This window comes from Euprymna scolopes, chromosome 31 (assembly GCF_053919585.1).
Source record: "Euprymna scolopes isolate OS-2025 chromosome 31, ASM5391958v1, whole genome shotgun sequence".
In the NCBI taxonomy this organism is placed as follows: domain Eukaryota; kingdom Metazoa; phylum Mollusca; class Cephalopoda; order Sepiida; family Sepiolidae; genus Euprymna; species Euprymna scolopes.
The window spans coordinates 90,671,678-90,694,177 of NC_136512.1; the positions used below are offsets into that span (position 1 = coordinate 90,671,678).

Consider the following 22,500-nt stretch of genomic DNA (forward strand, 5'->3'; position numbering starts at 1 on the left):
TATATATATATATATATATATATATATATTATTAATACAGGGTAGTGTATGAATATATGGTTAAGTGGAAGTTTGAGTCATTTATAACTGCTTTAAAGCTTCACCGTTCATTCATTCTTCGACCAAATTTAACAAATCATTACAGTTTATAGATCACCTTCTCAGCTATATTGTGAAAAAAAAAATGTTCAATTTTTGTTCAGCAAAACACAAGTTATTATGAATTTAGTGGTTGTAAAAATCGTAAAAAAAAAACGTAAGGATGTGAGCGACGTTTTTTTATGACTGCTTTCCATAGCAACTAAGTCGCTTCAGTGACTATTGTTACTACCAATTCACCGCTCTCGCGAAAAGAGAAGTAATAAATGCAGCAGAGAGAATTAAAGAATGAAAGGGAAGTAATTGGGGGGATTTTATTGAAAGCAGACGATTACCATACATTGTTATTACAGTGTGTATGTTATGTTTCATAAGGGAAAAATAAGACTGAAATTAAATAAAGAACAAGTTAATTTACTGGACGCCTTGAAAATCATGGATTCCAATAGAAAAATGCGAGCATGAAAAGTAATATGGTTCAGCTTAAATATGAAAAATAAAAAGACAAGATATTCTAGTGAAAATATAATAAATTTATAACTTAAAATATTGCAGCATTAAGAATTTAAAAAAAAATTCAATTTAACATTTTAAAATGTTAAATTGAATTTTTCAATTCTAATGCTGCAATGTTATAAATTTATTATATTTTTACTAGAATATCTTGTCCTTTTATTTTCCATGTTTAAGCCTAACCATATTACTCTTCAAACTTGCATTTTTCTATTGTAATATATATATATATATATATATATATATATATATATATATATATATATATATATATATATATATATATCTTGAGAGTAATGTTCATTCAAGACTCGAACTAGAAATCTTACTTCAGATCTGTTACCAAATGTTACTGGAATAATGATTGCATCATTCTATTGCTCCAGAAAGTACCCGACTCCTGAAACAATCTTCTATCTGTATAAGAGATTTAATAGCGCAGTACTGGTACCTCTAGGGAATCCCTGTTTCTGGCTGCGAGAGAGCCCAAAACCGATTTAAAAATCTGGTGCATGGTAATCGTTTCACATATTTATAGTCCATTTTTCGTAGATATTGGTAGTCTTTCTCTGCTCTGTCGGTATTTCGATCCTAGGGATTCGTCTGCTTCCCTCGTATGAAATAATCTCGAATAACACTTTCTCTTTTGGCTAGGAACAACGTGTAGTATCTGTTCTAATGCTACACTTATTCTGTCCTTGATCACTGAAGGAAATATCATGAAGTAATTTTTATTTTTATTTTTATTTCAATCCAGAGTGCTTACTTTAGAAAATCTTAATTTTCCCCAAATTAAAACCGAACTTGTCTAACTTTGCCCTCGTGGTAAGACAAGTACAAAATTAAACTTTTCTTGTTATCCTTTACCTTCGAGTGACCCCAGAATTTCAATAATTGGTATCCTCCTACATAAGAAATTTGCATCGATAAACGCGCAGATTGAGTGGACGTATATTTAGCAACCCTGCTCCTGTTCATTTTATGTCATCCTCTATCATTGCGTTGGCAAAATGACACATACCTGTGCATGGCGTTGATACGAATCTATTCCGATGCCTGACACGCCCTCAGGATTGACAGATGGCATCACGCATGCGTGTCCGTTTAAACAAAATGGCCGACCTGCCTTTTCTTCAGATGGTTTTGTTCTTTTATTATCTGCAAAATAAAAAAAAATAGAGAGAGAGAGAGAGAGAGAGAGAGAGAGAGAGAGAGAGAGAGAGAGAGAGAGAGAAGGCGAAATATTTATTTGAATTCCAGAAATGATTTGTTATCAAAGAAATGATTTTTATGCAAACGCCACACGCATCATTCAATACAGCGTGAAACTTATCTTTTGTGTTTACCAAACCGGACTTATCTTTTGAGTTTACCAAACCGGACTTCCTGTTTTACTTTGAAATAAATCTGTAAAATAAAAACGTATTCAAAAGTTTTACATATTTGTTTTGATGCCAATTAGCTTATTTATCTAAGATTAAAACAGGAAGTTCGGTTTGGTAATTGGAACATTTTTACATCGAGGTTATGTTTTCACCTCACACCGGTATGGTTGAACTTAGGGTCACCTTAGTTTAAACAATATAATCTTAAAAGCAAAATGAATTCAATACTTAATTTTAAGTTTTTAATGAGATTTTAGAGCTAAAACACTTGATTCAACATATCTAATATAAAAATTCATAAATTAATTTTTCTCATTCAAATTATTTGAAAAACTTAAAACATTTATTTTATTTAGTTAGTTAGGACGTATTTGGGTATTACACCGGTTAAAGTTTGAGTTGGGCCTGATATGATATAATGGTCCACCATTTTATAAGCAGCATTCGCAACGGATCTTATGTAAGTCTTCAGATTCAGGTCAAAAGTTTAGGTCAAAAGTTAAGGTAAGTGCTTCCTCGAGAACAATGCAAATTGAGAGTCAGATCTATCTATCTATCTATCTATCTATCTATCTATCTATCTATCTACGTGCATGTGCTTCTGTACCCGTTCCAACTCTCATAAATCTGGCGACTCGCCACTTCCAAGTCTACATTCTATAAAAACAACAAACCGTTAAAAATTCCTATTGCTCATGAGGCCATAAATTATTTTCTCATTCAAATTAATTATCAGATAAACGTTTAAAACATTTATTATTTTATATTAAGTTAGTTATAGTCAGTTTACTTACCAAATTTTATGTTGATCACAATGGATGGACCAAAATGAGATTGGGTGGATCGAAATAACTATGCAGTGTATTATGAACAAAATATTCAGTGAAGTTATACACAAGAGCGTTGAAGTGTATTTTGATAACAATTTACTCAAAAAATGAAGATAAACATGCAAAATTAGTTACAAAGGTTACTGTCACTACTCAAAAAAAAAATAATTACGAAATAAAAGGAAAATATTTTTATGTAAACTATGAGGCATTTTTATAAATAAAAAAGTCAAATAAATAATAATTGATTGGTCTGCGCATTCCCGCGTTTTGTGATAACATTCAAGCTGAAGTTGGCAGTTCGGACTTGGCACTTTAAATGTGTTGACGTACTTTCTATTCTCCATCTAAACAGGACGTTAAAATGAACTCCGCTAAATTTCCTGGCGAAATTTTTAATGCTGAAGTGATTGCGTTCAAGTCACCTGACGAATTTGTATCTCGCTGAGAGAAATCTACTTTAAGTAAATCCAAGAAAGCTGTCGAGGACTTGGCAATTAAATATGTCAGAAAATTACCAGTTTGCAGGAGGAAATATTCTCACTAGGAAAGATTGAGTTGAATGTGTCATTATAAAAAGATGTTTTCTTTTACAGTCTGAAGAAAAAGGATACGTTTCAAGCTGCAGTTTTCCATAGTTTAAAAAGAAAAAGAATATTTCTATTCTGACCGGACTCAAAGAAGAAACTAGGAAGTTTTTTTTTTACTGGACTTCTTGCTTCTTCAGAGAACGTTATTATTTGAATAACTGATTTTTCAGGCTCTTCTTTCAGGAAAATGAAGAAATAAATTCATTGCTATTAACGAACACTCTCGGAACATTATTTCAGATGAGTTACCTTTGTCTGCAGATATTCCAACTAATCTACACGAAAGGACTTTTTTTTTTTAAATAGACGATATTGCAGAAGGTCAGCTTAAATTGCGAACAAAGGAAGTGAACTCTTTGACTTTGCTAAAGTATTTCGGCCTTGCTAAAAAGACCTACGTTGGTTAAAATCTCATATCACAGTAAGTAAAGAAAAGACTGCTCAACCACTTTCTTTTTATCTTTCGTAATTGTATCCACACGAAGGATTGTCTTTGTAGCTGAGAACAAAATCCTAACACCAGAGAGTTCGTTAACTTATTCTGGCACTAAGCTTTTTCGGTGAAAGTGCACTGGGGGACCATCCGAAGATTTACCTTTAAAAAGTTGATTACGAGGAGGTTGAAAATGAGAAAATGCCTTTCGGAATAAACACCCCCAACCTCCCCATGTTAAGAACGGCTTTCGGAATAAACACCCTTTGCAGATTGAACAACCAGTGCGACAACCGTGCATTGATCGTCTTCGGGTGGTCCCCCAGTGCACTTTCACCGTTTTTTTCTTTTAATAAAATTGTTCTATCCACCTAGTCTTTTTTTTTTCTCTTATTTTTTTTTTGTCTTGGTAACGTTTTTATACGTAGAAATAACGTACTAAGGAAATGATAATTTCGATAGCTTCGCTGCAGTTTTACTATAAAAAAGGACGGTCAACTAGTACCTATTCAATAAAAGTTTAACCCCACTTTCCTGTGAGAAAAATAGATGATTACCTTTATTTGTTTATGAATTCTATAACTGACACTTGGTCAAATATTCCGGTGGAATGAAAAACCTTATTTCTTATCAAGGTGGAACAATCAATATTTCGCCATAGTAAAAACAATAATACAGCTTTATTTTAAAACTTTTATTGAAAAAAAAATCAATTCGGGTAACTTGACAATTTTTTAGAGCTGACACCTATCTAATGTACCCACCTTCAGCTTCAATCGCGGTCTTTTCTGTGCAGATTTGAAATGAAGTACAAATTAAACAAAGCAGCCAATTTAAAATTTATCAAAAATAACACTCATTTCTTTTCTGTTACAAACCTATATTTGAATTTCAACAGATATAATTCTCTCCAGTAAGAATATTAACTGCGTTCATATCTGTTAAAATTACATTAACGACTATATGACGTCACTAAAATTTCCCTCTCTTTAACAGCGCAAGTCTCTCCCCCCCATCCTTTTCCGTTTTTCTGAAATAGAACAGCGTCACACTTTGCACGTGAAACATTTTCAAATATTTTGTACTGGTATTTTTTGTTTCTTAATCCCATTCATCTAGAGGAAGTCTCGAAATAAAGACGAAACATTGATGAACACATAATACGGTTTGTTCCTTTTTATTTCTCTCTCTCTCTCTCTCTCTCTCTCTCTCTCTATATATATATATATATATATATATAATCTCTTCTCTTCTTCTTCTTCTATCTTCTATCTTCTATTCTTTCTATCTATCTATCTATCTTCTTCTATCTTCTTCTTCTATATAAATAAAATGAACTCATTTTTTCCCGTCGGATTTTGACCTTAATAGAATTAAAAATCAAGATATTTCATGCAAATATAATATGCACAAACGGCAGAACAATATCTGAGGTGTGTTATAGGCTTATTATTTCTCAAATTCCTCGATAATCTTAGATTTCTATACTTTTTCTGCTGAGAAGTCACGGCCAAAATCTGTTAAGATCAATGGAAGTGGTAAAATATTTTCTCTCTAATAAATTCCTCCTCCCCCTGCCACCACTTAACACCGTTTGGGGATCGTTCACAAGGAACAGTTGAGAAGAGAACACCGGTTTGGCTTCGTAGTTCTTTCATGTGAAGTTATTTAAAATCACTGAACTAAGCTGCAGTGCTCTGTGGCGTAGTGGTTAGCGTGCTGGACAATTCACATTATATTTTCACGTTCGCGCCGACCTACCGTTGTCGTTTTTCTTTTCTTTTTTTTTCTAAACAACTGGAATGGACTTTTCTTGATGGCCGAACTGTTAACGTTTCAGATGTTTTTTTTTGTTTTTTTTTCACACTTTATTTTCCTACTTTTACTCATGACTCCGGGTTTGATCCTTCCTACTTACCTACCATAACATTTTTTAAAACTCCCCCCCCGTCCCGGAAACAAACACTCGGGCAACGCCGGGTACCCCCGCTAGTAGATAATATTTTAAAATCCAAAACAAAAGATAACTCACGCTGCTGTATTGAATTGGCATAAAATTGTGCTCTAAAAAGCAACATTCATGACTTATAAAAGAATCTACAGTTGATTTTGCTATTGTGCGGTGATAAAACTCCTGAAATGCACTTGTGATGTAAACTTCGGCCATAAACGAAGTTTTTTCTTTAATTGGATTTTTTTCGATTACCAATTTTCGATACTTATCAGACGCTTCGATTCTATAAGAAAACGAACTCGCACGCACGCACACACACATTCACTCAAGCAAAGGTTTATCTGTATAATAGTGTTATGTAGTAGGTGGAACACCAGAAATTATTAGTTATATATGTGTGTCTATCTATTTATGTATCTGTGCCTTATCGATATATCTATCGGTCTAGTTATCTCTATCTTTTTATCTATTTATCTATTGATCTATCTGTCTGACTTGCGTGGTGAACGGAAAGGTGTGAGCTTTGTTTTGATATATTGTTAAAACATGTCACAGTCACATCAAACTCGGTGACCGATCAATTGCACCGGAAGAGTGTCTGATAGCTGACCCGGAAATACGTATATGTGATCACGTGTTCTAGTTAGCTGAGAAAATAGTCGGAGTTGGAATTTGGGCGTCAACAGAAGAAGATTATTTGAAAGGGGTCTCCTCTAAAAGGGAAGCGTCTCAGACGTGGGACGTGTAAGAACTAGCCACTCAAGTGAAGATCGTCGATCGCTCCTCTGCTAGACGTAATGCTTGGGAGCGAATAAACAACTTGCAAAAAAAACAAAACAACCCATCGTTTTGAGTTAATCGCACGCGTCTTCTTGTCAAGCGAATCAACTCCCTTAAGATAAAAGAATCCTACCAAGAGGCTGACCAACAGAACCAGGTATGCCACGTTTATGTATTCGTGTTATATGTAAGCACACACACGCACTCACGCAGCACACACACATACACACACGCGCGCACACACACATACATACATACACACACACACACACACACACTAAAAGAGACACTGCTAACGATCATGGCAGGGTTAAAAGGGTTAAAGAAAAGAGTTAATAATACAAAAAGAAAATGTCAAAAACATACACGTTGACTGCAACATGATAATCTAGGGTTCAAATAGTGAAGAACCACTATAGACATTTAGTGACAGGTACACACATTCAATTGAACCCTTCGTCACATACATACGCAACAAGAACATAACATACGTTTTATTACGTGACTACACAACAATAGTATATATATATATATATATATATATATATATTGAGTAAAACGATTCATAATTTTGAATTAAAATACAGTTTCAAAAGGAAAATGAACAAAATAAAATAGATTGTACGATCGTTTCAGAAACGATGTTCACTTTATTTAAATTGACAATGAATATTGACAATTATTTGACAAAAATGTTTCCCTTTAATAACAAAGTCTCCTCATCAGCAAAAATAGGGTGGGGGACAGTTAAAGACACAAAAATAAAACCAGCATTTTAGTCGTGTGTAAGGCAGATATTCCTGAAAATATTTAAAAATAAAAATAAAGTAAAATAAAAATAAAATAAAAACTAAATCATTAATTTTATGTTTATTTAAATTAAATTAGAGTAAAACAGAAAATTATGAATAATGTAAAAAGTAATATATATATATATATATATATATATATATATATATATAGATATAGATATATAACCTCTAGCAAGTATCTTATCTCGCTTATATATATATATATATATATATATATATATATATATATATATATATTTATTTATTTACCAGTGGTGAAAAAACCGGACTAGAGTGCTCAATGTGTAGTCAGAGCAGTGTATAGGAAATTTATTACTGTGAGTCCAGAATGAGTTTACAAATTGTTTCAGCTAGAGGAAAATCCTCAAAGAGAGGAAAAAATCCAACTAGCATCGTCAGAATTCATAGATGGACTAAGTTATAAAGACAAATAAGAATGGAAAAATCGTAGATAAAGGGGAGTTAGAAAAGAAGGGGGGAGTAGTAGGGAGAGGACGTTGGAGTTTAAAGTAGTAGGAGTGTATTAAATAAGACAGGGTTTATAATTAAATATTAATTATGTGTAAATTCTTATACACTTAGTCCATCTATGAATTCTGACGATGCTAGTTGGATTCTTTCCTCTCTTTGAGGATTTTCCTCTAGCTGAAACAATTTGTAAACTCATTCTGGACTCCCAGTAATAAATTTCCTATATATATATATATATATATATATATATATATATATATATATATATATATATATATATATATATATATATATATATATATAATAAAAATTACAATTAAATTTACCAAAATGATCCAAGATGGTAAAATTAAAGTATATTATAAATATTAAAGAATTAATATTTATAAAATTATCTCAACCAGATGTAAAAGCTCGATAAAACCAAATAGGAAATAGAGCTTATAATACGAGCAAACAGTTAATAAAACATGTTAAAAAACCCTTTGAAATGAGTTAAAAACATATTTAATCGGAAAAGGAAACACTAGATAAGTGATAATCCGCGGAGTTTCGAAGAAATACGGACCTTCTCATCAGAGGGTAGGAATTAGCAAAATGCGGGATCGGATTTTGCATGCAAAAGTATTTGATGAAACAACAAGTAAGTCAAAGATCTTACTTGAGAACAAAAAATGTGAAGCAGAGGGAATATGGTGAAGAAAAAGGTGATTACACATGAATGGATAGTCTGGTGGAAGATAAATAATCCAGTGACGGTAAAATCCACTTATCTAGTGTTTCCTTTTCAGATTAAATATGTTTTTAACTCTTTTCAAAGTGTTTTTAACATGTTTTATTAACTGTTTGCTCGTATATATATATATATATATATATATATATATATATATATATATATATATATATATATAATGAGTATTGGCTGAAGAGAGCTTGTTATTGATATCTAAAGCGGTCCTAATTATCGGGCTTGAAACCAACGTTACCAATGACAATATATATATATTGTATTTTTTGTACAGAAGGTTGTTAGATTAGATAAGTCATTGGTACCGTCGGTTTCAAGCCCGATAATTAGGACCATCTTAGCTATCCATATCAAGCTCTCTTAAGCCAATACTCATCTTAGAGACGGTACCAATGACTTATCTCATCTAACAACTTTCTGTATACAAAATACAAAATGTAAATACGCTCTTATTTTCTGCATATCTTCGGATTTTCCTTTTAATTGGGCACTCTGCTGCATTTCTTTAAAAAAAAAAACTAATCATATATATATAATTCAATAATAATATTGATAATAATATATATATAATTCAATAAAAGTTCCGAAGTTGTTCAGAAAACTTGTTCATCCAAATTATTGGTTCCACCCATCCTCAAGCAAAAGGTTTGCTTACACATTGTTAATTTAGTGTGCTTTCTGAGGTTGGACAGTAACTATTATTTAAAAATTTTCTTTTAACAAAGTTAGAACAATTATTCAGTAATATTTCATTTTGAGCTCTAGTAAAATCACTATTGAGCTATGAATCCAACGCTTTTGTAAATTTTATAGAATTTTAAATACCGACGGTACCAATGTTTTCTGACCTTCTGTACAATTTTAAATAAATAAATATTAAGCTCTTATAGTGAAAAGATTTTTTCTTTGTAATCGAGCACTTTGTTGGAATTCTTTCCCAAAAAACAGTAATCAAATATATCACACAAACGTTAATGTAATAGCTGAACAGTGTCTATATTACTAGATAATTATGAATAAATTTACTCTTTGCAGCACCCTTGGCAATTTCCTCAATATATTTGTTCTAATTTATGTTGCTAGTGAATGTTAAGCCGAGGAATTTGAACGGTGTGTTCTCCGGTAGGGTGTTATTTATCGTGGCAATCCTTTGTTGAGTTGTTAAAGGAAAGCAGATCAGTCTTAGTAGCATTGAATGTTATCCTATATTTACGGTCTCATTCCATTTCAGACTGAAGTTTTGCATATGCATATATCCGTTTTTCCATCATGTCTACTATAGAGGTATCATTAGCAAATATACCCATCTCGGACACAATCTTATTATTGAGGCCATTTATGAATACCATGATTAATGAAAGTTCAAGCATCAACACATGGCTCACATCTGCATTGATATTATGTTGTTTCGAACATGAAGTCGTCGAAGGAAACCTGATTATTGTAATAATAATGTTGATAATAGCAACACTAATAACAACAACAACAACAACAACAACAACAACAATAATAATAATAATAATAATAATAATAATAATAATAATAATAATTTGCCCACAAACTAAAAAGGATGTGAAACCTGAAAAAAATTCACATAATTCCAATAATTATAAAACTTGAAAACAAGACGAGGAGAAATCGGAATCAAGGGTACGATTCTGACTATGCAATTTACACTAATGCCGAAAACAGCGGAAATCTTAAAAAAAAAAATCCCTCGAATGCGGAGCTTATCTATAAGAATGACCTTCCTATATTCCTCCCCTTCAAATCTTCTCCTTCCCATCTCCCTTACCTTCCCTCTACCCATATTCTGCCCCCCCCCAAAAAAAATTATAGTGCCAATCAATTCTGGCATTACACCAAATAGTCGAAGGGCCAAGGAGAATGGAAAGACCGAGGAGTGAAAGAACTTAGCAGACTTCTACTGGATTAGTGCGGAGGAGACTGGGATGTTGGGGAGGATTATTGGCACCCAAACTCTAGTGAAGACCAATGGTCATTGTCAGTGAGAAATCAACGGCAAGCGATGTTTCGATGGCGCAAATTTATTTGTAAACGTTGTCGAGAGAGGTGAGGATTACTGGACATCTGGGGAGACTTGTTGTCACAGACTCCAGGGAACACAACCGGTTGTAGTCAGTGAACAATATCTGATGATAACCTGTGTGAGAACTCCTATTGACTGAACTTCAAGTGGAGCCATTATTTACAGATAATTTTATAAAATCAATAGTAGATTCTCTACAGTGCAATATAGATTACAATGTATTGCGGACTAAACCACCACAGGGGAGAATGTGAAGGCACTCGAGGATACGAGTTAATTATAATCAGTAATAGTTGAACTTAGGTAGCGTTGTTTATTTAAAAGAACAGATCAACAGCTTGTTTTGATTAGTTTTGAAAATGGCGATGTTATAGTCAACTGGGAAGCAACACCGCGTTATTATGTCCCACAGACGGGTAGTCTTAGTCTTTACTCATGTAATTTATATATAGTTTTAAGTGAAATTGCTGGCAGTTGTTGTAGCTTTGTTAAGCATTTGTCATGAAAATAACGGTAGAGCAGAGATAGACTTGCTACATCTTTTCTGTGAGAAAGATGGAGTACGACGAAGAAAATAATTTTGTCCACTATATTTCGAAGCCGGTTTTGAATCTTTGCAAGGTGAGAAATGGTGCTCTTAGCAGCCCCATCTCCAGACGTGCTAACAGACATATTTGGGTATTACACAGGTTACAGATTGCTAAACCACTTTTTGTCAGCATATTTAACGTAAAAATTCATGAATTATTAATTTTCTCATTCAAATTATTCGAAAAGCTTTTAAACCACTTGTTATTTTAGTTAGCTAGTTAGGACGTATTTGAGTATTGCACAGGTTTAAGATTGCATCGGAACTGAGGTAATTTTTTGTGTGGTAAAATGGTCCACCATTTTATCAGCAACATTCACAACAGATCTGATGTAAGTTTTTAAATTTAGGCCAGGAGTGAAGGTCAAACGGAAAACTTGTTTAAAGCGAGGCGCTTCCTCGAGAACAATGCAAATTGAGAATCAGATCTATCTATCTATCTATCTATCTATCTATCTATCTATCTATCTATCTATCTATCTATCTATGCACGTACATGTGTTCTCGAACCCATTTTCACTCATATAAACCTGGCGACTCGCCACTTCCAAGTCTACATTCTATAAAAAAAAACAACAACAAAAAAAAACCCGCTACTTACAGCAGAAATGATTCCATCGACGGTTGATAAGCACGTGTAAATAAGCACTTTAGCTTGTAAAACGCTGATCGAGTCACATTGCGATTTTATCGGAGATACTTCATCCCCCACCCCAAAAGCATTAATACGAAAACTTTCCTTTAAATAACTTTGAAAACACATTTTAAAGAAATCATCAACTTTCGACAGTACAGATTACTAATGACATTATTATGGTTCGCGCACTTTTCAAGGTCTGCGATATAATACTTGATTCTGAGCCAGGTGTTTTCCATGTTGAAACAGAACACACAGATCCTCTTCTCCATCTATTTCCTTCCTTTATCTCTTTACTATATTTGATACATTTCCATATCTATTTCTCTCTCTCTCACTCTATCTTTCTCTTTATATATCTAATTTATAAAACACACAATGTCTGTCTGTCTGTCTCCATATTTTCAAACTTTATCTCTCCCGAAATAAAAAGTTGCAGAGCGGCGCTAGGGGCCTCAAATGGTTGGAATTTTTATGGATCGTTCTTTTATGGGCCTTTAGCTGGTTAAAATAGTTTTTAAGGGGTCAAAAAGGGGTAAAAATTGAAAAATCGTTTTTAATTTTGTACATTCATCTTAGTTTATATTTATCAGATCATATGCGTGTCATGTTGATACAGTGGTAACGTCACCCGCTTTGAATGCTACAGTTTCGCTTCCGGTTTCGAATCAAGCTGATGGTTCCAAAATATTTTTTTTACTTTTGAAATCACGACTCTATATTAATATATACAAAATGTGGACAAATTAAAATATCATATTTAAGCGTATTTCACGACTGGGCAAAGCCGCCCCTCGCTAGTATATATATATATATATATATATATATATATATATATATATATATATATACTTAATTTACTCACATAAAATTAATATACGAAAGTATAGATTTATGCGTAAACTTCAAAAGTGCTCAATACCTAGGTAGAGCTAGTTAGTAAGTTATAAAATGTATATGGCGATTAAGCTACACTTAATTATTTAAGCATCCACGCGTTTCATCAATTCTAGGACTCTTCAGGCTTATGCCTGAAGAGTCCTAGAATTGATGAAACGCGGAATATTCAGTGTAGCTTAATCGCCATATATATTTTATAAATTACTATATGAAAGATTAAAGATGAAATGGAACAAATCAAATTATATTTCCATCAACGTTTCGTCTTTATTGTAAGACTTCTTTGGATGAATAATTTGAAAAAAAATACCAGTACAATATTTGAAAATATATTTGCTGTGAAAAGTATGACTTTGTTCTATTTCACCACATAAAAAAAGTCGTTGATATATTTGATATCATAGTTGTTGAAAACATAATAACGTTTTATTTTAGAACGAAAAAGTCGTTGGAAACAAACAAAAAAATGTCAGAGCGTTGTGAAGAGTAATTTTTTCTACTCTTTCTGTTTATTTTTAACGTCATATAGCCGTTAATATATTTTAAAAGGATATGATGTAATTAATATCATTTTTGGCATAATATGGATGTGTAACTGAAATGAAATGAGTGTACTTTTGTTATGTAATGTATTGACTGATTAAATGTATTAATTTTTATAAGGTGTGTTTTTTTAATTTTTTTCATAGTGTGAGATAATTTACCTGTGTCTGAAATTAAATTCCGTTCTTTTTTATATGAGTTTACACACACACACACACACACACACACACACACACACACACACACACACACACACGCATGTATATATATATATATATATATATATATATTTAAATATGTATGAATAAAAAATCAATACGAAAAATATATAAATGTTTATATTTTTCTGTATTTATTTCCTGTGTGTTGACGTGTAGGAATACAAATGTCTTTTGAAAAAAAAACAAAAAAAAACAAGAATGTTTCCTTCAAAAGCACATAAGCATATATATATATATGTATGCATGTATATATATATATATATATATATATATATATATATATATATATGTGTGTGTGTGTGTGTGTGTGTGTGTGTTTACATTGCTTAAATTTCGCGCTTAAACCAAAGCGACAACACACGGATATAAACAGTTACCGAGGCAAGACGTTCGTTCTCTTCGGGAGGCTTCGACCTCTTATTACATCATTGTGAAGAAGAAGAAGAAGAAGAAGAAGAAGAAGAAGAAAAATTTAATCGGACTGACATCTCCTTGATAAAGCCAGGTTATTGCCGAAAATTCGGAATTTAATAAAAAAAAATAATAAAAATAAATAAATAAAAAAATGATTTTTCATTTCCCAACATTTTCAGGCTTTCAAATTTTCTTATTTAAATTCATTAAACATTTTTTTTCTAAAATGTGTGACTTTACATTGCTTATATATGTTTATATATTTTTCCTAATATTTTATTTTGTCTTACAGGGGTTTCGTTGAGTATATAATTGCTTTATTCAATTGAAATCAATGAAATTACCATTGGTCGCTATAATGAAAGTATTCTTTGAAAAGACGTGCCTCGAAAACACCCTGAGGTTCCGGTTTTCTCATAAAATCGTTTTAGATTGAAACAGTAAATCTATTGTAGCGACCAACTGCAATTTTGTTTACCTAAATTGAATAAAATAATATCTTGCTCCTTTTTATTGAGCACTATCAACAACCTCGTTAAATACATTTTTATTTTACTTTTAGATGTTTTAAACCCGGGATATGTTTACATTTGTATATAGTTTGGAAAGCCTTTTTATACTTTAAAATTATACATATTTTTTTTTAATTGTTTGCCATTTGTTAGAAAATTATTTTGTCAGGAAGTTATTTAATCTCCTGCAAGTGCTGAATAAACTTGCTCTCTCTCTCTCTCTCTCTCTCTCTCTCTCTCTCTCTCTGTCTCTCTGTCTCTCTGTCTGTCTCTTTATCAGAACTTTTGGAGTATTGGAATCTGCAAAATTTGTGCTAATAAACGATTCTTTCAATTGTCCTTTTTATTTGAATTTGTTTAAAACAAAACCTTCCTTTGATGTCAGTAATGATAAATTAATAAATATATAAAAAACAATAAAACCCAAACCTATAAACTATTCCCCATGAGTGCGTTTTTACGTCTGAGAAAATGTGTGCACATTTGACATGTGTTTTACGGCAATCGGGGAAAAATAAGAGTTACATATTTAGAGATTTATGAAGAATCAGAATAGGTAATTGTATCGGAATCGGGAATTTAGTATGGAATAGGGAATTGTATCGGAATAGGGAAAATATGGATATCGTCCCATCACTAACCTATCTATCTATCTATCTATATAGTAAGTTATAAAATATATATGGCGGTTAAGCTACACTGAATATTCCGCGTTTTATCCACTCTAGGACTCTTCAGGCTTATGCGCATAAGCCTGAAGAGTCCTAGAGTGGATGAAACGCGGAATATTACGTGTGTAGCTTAATCGCCATATATATTTTATAACTTACTAACTAGCTCTACCTACGTATTGAACACTTTTACGTAAATACTTAAAGTTTACACATAAATTTATACTTTCGTATATTAATTTTATGTGAGAAAATTAAGTAGTTATCTCTCTTTCTTTCTCTCTCTCTCTCTCTCTCTCTATATATATATATATATATAAATATATATATATATATATATATATATAAATGTATATATGTAAAAATATTTTTAACTTTTATATGTCTAATTTTAAATAAGAATGTAAATATACTAAATACTAATCATAGTGGGGGTGATAAGTAGTTAAATGGATTAATCCGTAATCTTATAAATACAAGACTGATAAATTAAAAAATATATCCATTTTAAATGTGGAAATCGATGAATCACACAGGTAAGAAATTCATTTTTATAGTATGAAAAGGTTAGTAACTGCAATTAAGAATAGGAAATTGGATCAAATGTTTGTAACATGTCTTCTTCCTAAGATTATGGGTGGTGGTGTTTGATCAACACTGCTAGGGAGCCATGATGTAATATACTGTTTTTTTTTAAATCCCCGAAACAGTGTTTCATGTAAACAACTGATGATCCCTTGAAAAATAAATTATTGGTTTTCTAACGAATGATAAAACTATTTTTTTGTATAGTTTACATAGTTTTAATAGTTTATTTTGTATAGTTTTAAAGGTTAAAAACTTCAAAGACTATATATATATATATATATATATATATATATATATATATATATATACCTAATCTATTTATCTATCTCTTCATGTTAATATCTATCTATCTATCTATCTATCTATCTATCTATCTATTTCATACAATACTTTGTATAAAGCCAGTTTTTTTATTGCTGAATTCGATGCAAACGTTGTCCATCAAATACTTTTCGAAATAATAAGCACATGACAGCATATTCCTATATTCCAATCTATTTGTAGCTGAATAAAACGTTGCGATCGATTTCTTTTTTTTTTTTTTACATAGGCATCACCACATTATCAAGGCCAAGAGGCCACTCAAGGATAAGGGTTAAAGAGTGTACAGTAGAAATTGGACATTATAGTAATCATTAGTAATGAAAATTTGGTAAAGTTGATAACTTATATGGAACGGCTCATCAAGAACTTATTTACGTTAGACTTGAAGACAACCATATTTAATCAGCCGGAAAGCAGGAAAACGGAAGACAATTCCACAGGCGTGCAGTTTTAAGAAAAAAGCTTTGTTCATGGAATCTACGTTTAGGTTTAGGCACAGATAAAGAGTGGGGGGAATTATTGATAGTGTTTACAGCTAGACGAGTGTTTCTTGTGAAAGTTTGGCGAGGGGGGACCATAGATTGAAGCTCATTCGAACACTTTCCATGAAAATAACGATACATCAAAGACAAACTCGCAACATCTCTTCTGTGAGATAGAGGTTGTAAGGAAGAGAAAAGGACATCTCCTACGAGGCTACGAAGTCTATTTTGAACTCTATCAAGGGAGGCCAAGTCCTTTCTAGCAGCTCCTGCCCAGATGTGGCAACAGTATTCCATCCTTGGACGTACATTGCATATTTCTAATAGATACCACACAACAGTGCAACACACGACTTAAGCTATATCTAAGTGTGTGGGTGGCACCCCTACAGATTCTGACAATTAACTATTCCTGATATTCATTTCTTGTTACCAGTTTCTGCTATCGAGTAGTCTGGACATGAGACTCGGTGGGAGTGAGTCGTAACCTTAGTTTGTCCTTCCAGATGAACCGAGTCTCACACAACAAATATACGTTTTCTTTTAATATAGATTTCATTTCACTGTTTCCAAGTTTTCTCGTTCTAATTTCAGCATTAAACCACAACACGAAGCTGACAATAATCTTGGCCGTACACAAAAAGCAAAGACGTAAAATGTACTGTAGTTTTAAAAATAAAAACGTGAGATTCAGTGAAGCCAATAGTAACTATCGGCTTCCAGGTAATAAAGTAGTTTGCCATGTCAAGCCCCATTGAAGTAGATCGTTCGCCTATTCGTTTATATAAATTGTGAATATCTTTAAGACCCACATTTTATTAGCACTAAAATTGGTCTTTCAAGGCGTGGCCGCTTGGAGACGAGCAGCTTTTGGTAATGATATTTCACGACTTCTGAATTATAGTAATTATATTTCAAACTAGCGGGGGTACCCGGCGTTGCCCAAGTGTTTGTTTCCGGGACGGGGGGGGGGAGTTTTAAAAAATGTTATGGTAGGTAAGTAGGAAGGATGAAACCCGGAGTCATGAGTAAAAGTAGGAAAATAAAGTGTGAAAAAAAAAAAAACATCTGCAACGTTAACAGTTCGGCCACCAAGAAAAGTCCATTCCAGTTGTTTAGGAAAAAAAACAAACAAAAACAAAACGACTACGGTAGGTCGGCGCGAACGTGAAAATATAATGTGAATTGTCCAGCAGGCTAACCACTACGCCACAGAGCACTGCAGCTTAGTTTAGTGATTTTAAATAACTTCACATGAAAGAACTACGAAGCCAAACCGGTGTTCTCTTCTCAACTGTTCCTTGTGAACAATCCCCAAACGGTGTTAAGTGGTGGCAGGGGGAGGAGGAATTTATTAGAGAGAAAATATTTTACCACTTCCATTGATCTTAACAGATTTTGGCCGTGACTTCTCAGCAGAAAAAGTATAGAAATCTAAGATTCTCGAGGAATTTGAGAAATAATAAGCCTATAACACACCTCAGATATTGTTCTGCCGTTTGTGCATATTATATTTGCATGAAATATCTTGATTTTTAATCCTATTAATGTCAAAATCCGACGGGAAAAAATGAGTTCATTTTATTTATATAGATAGAAGAAGAATAGAAGAAGATAGAGAAGAGAAGAGAAGATAGATAGATAGAAGAAGATAATCACGGCATAATCAGACTGACACACCGGTTCTTATCAGATCACGGAAGTTAAGCAACGTTGAGCCTGGCCATTAGTAAAATGGGCGAACATTTAGAAATTCAAGGTGCTGTATGCAGTATTCGCTTATCTTGGTATTATTTCACATCATTATCGAGCTTCTTCTTGCAACTGGACCGGAGCAGTGCCGATATAGGAAAGGTATTGGTTGGGAATTGCGCAACCCTTGTCTCAAAATTACATGTGCCGTTACCCTTATAGGGGGATCCATTGCCGCGTGAAATTGAACGGAGGCATCGTATATAAAAAAAAAAGAATACGAGCTGTTCAATTTGTCACAGCATAGCGGCATACGAATGCCTGCTTTATTCACGCAAGTCACAAACAGAAGTTGCGCAGCTAACTGTCATAAAAGCAATTAGTCTTTACATTTAGGCAAATGGAACGACAAGTTGGGAATATTTCTATCCGCAAGGGCCCATTACACAATGGTTAGAGTACTTGAAAAATCAATGTTACAAGTGATAATCTCCTGGAGGTTGAAGGTTCAATTCTCAGTGTGAGCGACCGAAAAATATAATTACAATTATGATCATGGCTGACGGAACGAGAACATGCTACCCCCGTGAAGTACATAAAAGGGTGCCGTTCGAAACTCTGTCCAGATTGCCGAGTTCGAGAGAAACATTTCCGAGTTCGACAAGATACAAAGAAGAAAGTCGGAGGTTACATCGATCGAAACGGTGTGAAAATGGCTCTCAAAGTGAGAACAGTAATATAAAATTTTAAATAATACGAATGACGAATCATCATCTAAAAAATTGGCTTGTTTACGCAATCGACACAACAAAAAGCAGGATAGAAAGAGACATACCAACTTTAGTGTAATTACATCGACAACTCTTACAATGCTGCTAATAATGAAAAAAAAAAGAAAAAGAGAGAGAAAAAGAGAGAGAAAAAGAGAGAGAAAAAAGAAAAGAAAAAAGAGAAAGAGAAAGAAATACCCTGCGGAGTCTGCTACTTATGTACAAGACTTCTGCAAGAATCTTTGTTACGAGATGCAGGTCTGTCGCGACAATGTCATCTGAGCCCAATTAAAATTCACAAAATATAATAGTTTTTGCAACAACTTCAATCTCAAATCAATTTTTATATTTCTAAACCATATGAATAGAATCCTTATTAACAAATAATTTTCATTCTATCAGGTTGACAAGAAAGTTATATATATATATATATACATATATATATATATATATATAGTCATCCACATACATATATATATAGATGAATGAACAAATGATTAATAAAACATGTTAAAAAACATTTTGAAAAAGAGTTAAAAACATATTTAATTTTAAAAAAGGAAGCACAAGATAAGTGGATAGTCCTTAATCCGCGGAGTTTCGAAGAAATACTCTCCTTCTCATCAGAGGGCAGGAATTAGCAAAATGCGGGATCGGATTTTGCATGTAAAAGTATTTAATGAAACCCCAAGTAAGTCACAGATATTATAAGCTCTATTTCCTTTTCGGTTTTATTGAGCTTTTACATCTGGTTGAGATTACTTTACTTGTAAATATTAACTCTTTAACATTTATAATATATTTTAAGTTTACCATTTTGATTACTTTGGTAGACTTATTGTAATTTTTATTTCTTTATATATATACATATATATATATATATATATATATATATATATATATATATATATATATATATATACTAGCAAAAGTACCCGTCGTTGACTGGGTTCAAAAACAGCCTACAGAAAATGGACTCTGATTTATGAAAGCATGATAGGTTATGAAAAGGAAGGGTTGTAAAGAGATAGCTTCAAATTTGGGGGTATCAAAACCAAAGCAAAATATGATGAAAGTAAAAATAAAATAGATAAACCCCATAATTTATTATACCATACCTGTTCACACTGAAACACTTATCACAATATTCTGTGGATCTATATTAAAAAAACCTTGTTAAACTTTGTGACATATTTCAATTCTATGAAGGTCAGGCGCGAACGAACACCCCATAATTTTATTATACCATATTTCTCCAAACTGAAACATAATTATCAAAGTATACTTACGCAGATAGATAATAAAGAGTCTTTATTAACGTTTGTGCATATTTCCATTCTATGGAGGTCAGGCGCGAACGCAGACCCCACAATTTTATTATACCATCCCTATTTAAGTTAAAACATACTTATCAAAGTATTATTATGTACATTTATATCAAAAACACTTGTAAACGTTTTTTTTTTTTAATTTTTTAATTTTTTATTTCTATACTTTGTGGACTAGGCGCGAACGCGGACCCCATAATTTTAATGAACCACCGTTCTGCCAGATCAAACATAGCGATTCCTGTGTCTTGATACATCTTTCATTATATGTAATCAATTTTTTAAAATAGTCAACCATGTAGGAGCCTATTCGTGACCAGATACACACACAGTCATTCAGCTTTATATATATATATATATATATATATATATATATATATATATATATATATATATAATTTGAGTTCCTTCATCTATAATCGAAACTGAAACCAAAACTTGTGCAAAATTTTTTGTATAAAAAAAAATTTATAAAAAATAAAATAGATGACTTGAGTGCCATCAGGTATAATTGGTCATAGCAATTAGAGGACAGTCAGTCTGTAGAAAAAAAGGATTTAAGTGTGACACACAAAATAACACACACTCAACCACATTAATATATAGATGCATTAAGTTGTTAATAAGAATCAATGTTTATTATTTGTTCATATTAGAAAGAAAATTCAGTGATAATTTTTAATAATACTTCAATGGACGAATTGGTTATAAGTGAGCAGACGACAACGAAAATATTCTTGCAGTCAATGTGTGTGTGTGTGTGTGTTTCTCTTGGTAATAGATAGCATGCGTGTGACAGTGTATGATTACGTGAGTTTAGGTTTTATGCGATTAAATGAAGTCGTATATTAGCACTGTCTGAATATTTTTGGATTTCAACTGTTTATTCTAAGGAAATCTGGCTTTCTAAAGGATTTAGGTGACTTCTAGAAAAACCATTTCGAATAAATTCAGAAAGTTCTCAGATTATTTCAAAATATAATTTTTTTTTTTAATAATTGAGTTGGATGCTTGCGCAAATCTGGTTGCGCAGAAACGAGTTTAAACATTTTCATTTTGGACATCGAATGGTAAAAAACATAAAGAATCTGTTCTGTCTTGAGAGACGGTAGATACCCAATGTAAGGGTACCTATTTACAATGCATCCCCACGGGACAGAGTTAGACACCAGGGTCGTTTTTTTAACGTGGAGAAAAGGTACAAAAATAAAAATTGTCTCAGTCGTGAAGGATTTCTCCTCCACTGAAAGAGAACGAGAAATGGAAGTGCCGCATCTGAAGAACAGATACTACACTTTGATCTTGGCCAAAAGGGTAGCTGCGCATGTAACTGTGAAGCAAATGTTGCGTAATCCGCAGCCAGACTTCTCCTGCATAGAGACTGCTTGATTCCGGTTACAAGGAGAAGTCCAGGACGAATGGAAACAATGCGGAGAAAAGCGGAGAGAATATACAACATCTGGTCAACCATTTAGTAATGACCAGGCTCAACTTTGCTTTACTTTAGCGGTTTAACGTAAACCGGTGTGTCAACGTGATTATGCTGTATTAAAAACGCAGCAAATGTTCAAAAATGTGCAAAGTAATCTTCTATAATATAAATCTCACCTGTTTAAATGTATGTATGTATATATGTTTGTATGTCTCGCAAAAACTTTCGACAGAAGCGACGGATTTTCAACGAGATAGATATCGTTTTGAAGCCGACCCTTCGAACGACAAATATCGAAAACTTGGCTAAAAATATTAATTTCTTCACCCTCAACTGGGCACTTTTCTACAGGGAGGGGTTCGCTTTTACGCCGATATTTTCGAAAGTCGTCTCCTTTTTCGATTGTCTAGACTTAATTTCGACTACGTCATTTCCGGTTTAGCGATGGGCGCAACAGCAAAGAGGTCACATTTTTTTTATTCATGTTCTTTTCCTCCTTCGTGGTATGGGTTCGAGCCTGCCTGCCTACTACCACTTTTTTTTTTTTTTTTTTGCTCAGCACACACCTCCAAACACCCGGGCAATGCCAGGAACCCAGGCTAGTGAAAGTATAGATTATAGCTCAAAAAGTAGTTTTAAAAAATCCGGGCGGCTGCAGTTTCATATACGCTACAAGCGACCGGGCGCCATTGCTGGAACGTCATCTGGTAGGGACTTAAATAATAAGTTTAA

At 32.8% G+C, this 22,500-nt stretch overlaps 1 long non-coding RNA gene across 1 annotated transcript in view; it reads right to left on the minus strand.

Moving 5' to 3' along the window:
• The window catches only part of LOC145255533 (uncharacterized), a 113,755-nt gene that overhangs the window by 52,965 nt on the left and 38,290 nt on the right, over positions 1-22,500 (minus strand). Inside the window, exon 2 of the long non-coding RNA XR_013863859.1 lies at positions 1,634-1,770. This is a non-coding gene — a long non-coding RNA (uncharacterized LOC145255533). The remainder of the gene's footprint in view (positions 1-1,633; positions 1,771-22,500) is intronic.